The sequence below is a fragment of the Nicotiana tabacum genome, chromosome 16 (genome assembly GCF_000715075.1).
Source record: "Nicotiana tabacum cultivar K326 chromosome 16, ASM71507v2, whole genome shotgun sequence".
NCBI classification, from domain to species: Eukaryota; Viridiplantae; Streptophyta; class Magnoliopsida; order Solanales; family Solanaceae; genus Nicotiana; species Nicotiana tabacum.
This window is the reverse complement of record NC_134095.1, coordinates 113,209,278-113,214,229: the sequence shown is the minus strand read 5'-3', so window position 1 is coordinate 113,214,229 and position 4,952 is coordinate 113,209,278. Positions and strand designations below refer to the sequence as shown.

The window sequence follows — 4,952 nt, the reverse complement described above, 5'->3', positions numbered from 1 at the left end:
TTCACTCTAAAACAACTGCACAACCACAACGTAAACGTGCACATATGTCATATTCATATAGTCAATACTCAATACACATTATACAAACTTGCACCGTTGCACGCCAGTATACTCACAATTTCATATCGTCAATACTGTTAACTACTTAACTGTATGTCATATACAAACTTGCAATGAATCTGGCGTATACTATAGTTGGCAAAAGCTGGCCAACTGCACAATGCACATTACACAACTATATTAAACAACTTAAACACAGTTAAACACTTAACACAGTCCAACAAGTCCAACAACTTAAACACAGTTAAACCAGGAAGACGCGCAAGACAACGCTTAATATGCTTCCTTAAACCAATTGTTCCATTCCTCTTTGGATTAACATTATATACTTGACCACAATGTTTGCACTCTACTTTGCGAACTTCTCCGTTATCTTCTTTCACCACAAAGTATTCCCAAATATCGGAGCGTTGAGCAGTAGCACGGGGCATGATTGCACTTGAACCTAAAAAAAATATAAATCATAAGTTAGAATATTATAGTTTGATGATAATAAAACAAAACTACAAAATATTAAGTATATCATTATCACCAAACAAATAGAGTATTAAACTTACCACTCAAGATGCAAGTTGCAACTATACATCAAACAATGCTAGTAGTGCTTCCATTATTTTCCATATCTAAAGATAATACGACCAAATATGTCATACAAAAGAAAACGCATGATATATTATTTTGAATTAAAATACACACAAAATATTAAAGCTTACCAAGCTCGATTTTCTCAAGATACTTCAAGTCTTCTTTAACATTAATAGGATTCTTCTCTTCTCTAAGCCAATCTTGAAGACAAATAAGAGCTTGCACACATTTAGGAGTCAATGAACTCCTAAATGAATCAAGAATACGGCCACCAGTGCTAAACGCGCATTCCGATGCCACACTAGAAATTGGAATTGCCAACACATCACGAGCCAACTCCGAAAGAATAGAAAATCTGGGAGCATGTGTTTTCCACCAACTCAAGATATCAAATTCTTCACTATAAGGATCTTGTTCTTCACTAATGTATTTATTCAACTCCGATTTAGCACCCCCATTTCCATTGTCTTCCTTTTGGTTATTCAAGCTAAGCTTAGTCCTTAGTTTTAATGCACTTATAAAACTCCCACTAGGTGTATTAGATGTGTTGTTAGATTAAGTAGAACTAGATGGAGATTGAGGACAAGATTCGGTTGAATACCTTTTTAGATACTCTCCAAACAAATAATTCATATAAGCATACACCTCAGCATTTATTTTCTTCCTTTTTTCCTCCCCAAAAAGTTCTTCAAGTGCTCCCTCAACATATTCAAATTTGTTACGTGGATCCAAGACGGAAGCAATAAAAATCATTTTATTCATCTTTTCAGGCTCACCCCAATACTTCTTGAACTTTTCTTGCATTTGCTGAGCCATTTTTCTCAAATGCTCATCCTCACTAGCTAAACACATTTTCAAATGACAATAAAGTTCAGATACATCCTCAAAATGAGAATTACAAGTGACATAACGTGAACCTGAAACTTTTTTAGTTAGCTCGTGAAATCGTGCAAGAAACTCTATCACATTCCTCATATTCACCCAATCATCAGATTCAAGAGGACCTGCATTACCACCATCTTCACAAAGATGAGAACATTGATATGCAGAAAATCCATCATCAAAAAGATGCAACTTGTCAAAGGCTTTTTCAAAGTGTTGTGCTGTATCCAACATCAAATAGGTGGAATTCCACCTGGTAGGAACATCCAAACACAACGTTTTGGTAGGGGTGGGCGTTCGGTATTTCGGTTCGGTATGTTAAACTTTAAGGTCCTTGCAGGCGAAGATCTCACATACCTCACAATATTTCTAACACGTGTCACAGAAGCATCAAGTTCTTTCAAACCATCTTGCACAATTAGATTTAGTATATGAGCCATGCATCTCACATGAAGATGTTTACCACTCATCATATTAGTTTTCCACATATCTAACTGTTTAGACAATTCTTTGACAGTTACATCATTTGAAGAAGCATTGTCCACAGTAATAGTGAAAACCTTGTCTAATTTCCATTCAAGCAAACAATCCCTAATAGCTTTAGCCATCTCTTCACCCTTATGCCTAGTGATAGGGCAAAAATTAAGTATTATTTTATTCAACTTCCAATCCCTATCAATGAAGTAGGCTGTCAAACACATATAATTTATTCTTTGTAATGAAGTTCAAGTGTCTGTTGTTAGGCAAATTTTTGGTTGTGCTTCTCTAAAAGAACTTCTTAGATTTTGCCTCAATTCACTGTAAACTTCATAACAATTCCTTGTTATTGTTCTACGAGAAGGAAGACAAAATAGTGGTTGAGTTTTTCTCATAAACTTCATAAAGCCTTCATTTTCTACAAAGCTAAATGGTAGTTCATTAGTAACTATCATCTCAATTAAGGCCCTCCTAACCACTTTTTGATCAAATTTCCAAATTGATCCTTCATCATTTTGGCAAAATTGAAAATTTATCTTTGTTTGACTATTATCTTCTGCAATTTTAAGTGGGTATTCTTTGCATCTAAGCAAATGATTCTTCAATCCTGTTGTTCCATTCTTAGATGAATTAGCAGCATAAGCTTGTTTACAATATCGACACCGTGCTTTCCCAACCCCATTAACCTCAAATTTATCAAAATGGTTCCAAACGTCAGACCTAGGTTGCATTGCTTTCCTTTTCTTGGAATCTTGAGTATCAATGGTGTTGGTGTTACTATCTACCGTAATAGGTAAACTTTCACTAGAACCAACATCACTTACTTTACTTGTATCTTCCATCTATACAAAATTAAACAAATATAAATATAAATGAACAATCAACAAATTAACTACCTAGCTATCAGTAACAATCAACAAATTAACTACCTTGCTACCCTACAAAATTAAACAAATATAAACATAAATTCCCAGTAACAGTTATTTTGAAACCAAAATCTACATAAAAGGTTTCAATGACTATTGTTCAACAAATGATCCTGGGTTAAAGAATAAGAGAGTGACTAAATCTTTTCTTGAAATTCTAGAAGACAACATAATAGAAGATACTTATTTGAAGGTTTTCAAAGAGAGCAGTCTGCTATTGTTTGTTGCTCTGCTCATATGGTAAAGTTCTAAAAATCAGACTTAAGCAAATTAGCAAAGTAATCATATGGTAAGCCTAACACATAGTCGTGTACTCACAACTGTTATTATACAAGCAAATGAATTAAACAGCATGAACGTGATACATATGATATTTTCCTACTAAAGGGAAAAGCTCGGAACAGCAGTTCATTCAATCAGCAGTACAACCAAAAGAAAGCGAAACATACCTTTGAAATTGAAATTGAATCGAGCTCGGAACACTGGAACAGGCAGCAGCGTCTTCGACACTTCGTTTGCCCGGAATTTGTGAGGAGTGAGGAATCGAATCGAGCTGGAAATCGCCGCCTATGATATTTTCCTACACAGGAATAGTACTTCGTTTGATGCAGAAAATCGGACCATTATAATTTATACTTTTATAGGCCCATGCGGAAACTCAAAACTTAAGCAGTCGTAGACCGGTGAAGATGAGATGAGACTTACAAAACGTAGACTGATATCCTAAGCAAGTAAGCGGTCGATTCTCGTCTAGACTCGCAGACTGATGATAAGTGATATCCTAGACTCGCAGTCGATGACTCGATTCTCATCTTCTTCTTCTCGATGATATCTCCTACAGTCCTAAGCAATGAAGAGTGAAGTCTAAAGCAGTAAGCATTAAGCAAGCCCTAATGGCTAATGCCCTACTTTGATGAGAATGCCTAATTTAATTCAAGACTTGGGTCTTGGGTTGGGTATTAACTATTAACTGAATCTGACTTGACTTGGGTAATTAATTGGGCTTGGGTTGGGAGTTGAGGGAGCTGGGCCTGGGTGGGAGTGGGACGCTGGGGATGGGCGATGAGGCATGGTCTATAATTGGGCTTAGTTGCTTGAATATTTTCGGTATTTCGGTTTACCAAAATTGTAGAATTATAAAACCGAAAACCGAAATACCGAAATACCGAAAATTCATTACCGAATTAGACCGAAAAATCGAAAAAACCGGAACCAAAATACCAAATTAATTTGGTTCGGTTCGGAATTCGATTTTTCGGATTTTATGCCCACCCCTATCGGAAACCCAGTATAACGCCCTTTTAAAGGGCGCTATACCTTAACTAGGCAAACGCCCGTTAAGGTATAGCGCCCTTTAAAAAGGCGTTATATATATATTTTGGTCACTAACTTTTTTTTCTACACATTTCCGTCATTTGAGTCCAAAACAACCACATTTTGGTTCCGGACTCACATTATTAGGTATGGTTCGTAGAGACAAATTTAGGATTTCTTGAACATGAGTACACCACTAAAAAAAATAGAAAAGATTCAAGTGGAAATCGATCCTTGTTACTCAACGTAAATATTCAATCAAGTGCACCCTTCAATCTTTTGGGAGCATGGAGGCCAACATATAATATTATACTAATTCTAGAAACTATGTACATAAAATACATAGTTTGACGATGAGACCATGTGTTCACGTGTCCCATAATTAGGCAAATAAATCCGCCCTTGTGGGTTCGCATTAACTCATTAATTGTTGCCCCCGATCCTATATTTATATTAAAAGATATACTAAATGTATAAGAATATTTAGCTCGTAATCCAGTTCATTGATCCAATCAATATCATATACTTCATCCGTTCCAGTTTATGTGAACCTATTTTTTTTTTGGTCCATTCAAAAAAGAATGACTCTTTTTTAAATTTGGAAACAATTTAGCTTAAACTTCCAATTATATCCTTAATGAGAATTTTTTTTAACCACACAAGTACTCTGGACCTCTTTCTGACTTGTTTAGGATCACAAATTCCAAA

At 35.5% G+C, this 4,952-nt stretch overlaps 1 long non-coding RNA gene across 1 annotated transcript; it reads right to left on the bottom strand.

The window, feature by feature from the left end:
- Positions 1–360: 360 nt before the first annotated feature.
- LOC142170572 (uncharacterized) lies at positions 361–3,412 on the bottom strand. The gene is made up of 3 exons (XR_012699831.1): positions 3,380–3,412; positions 618–683; positions 361–505 (listed from the first exon to the last, which is right to left on the bottom strand). It is a non-coding gene; the product is annotated as an uncharacterized LOC142170572 (long non-coding RNA).
- Positions 3,413–4,952: the final 1,540 nt, after the last annotated feature.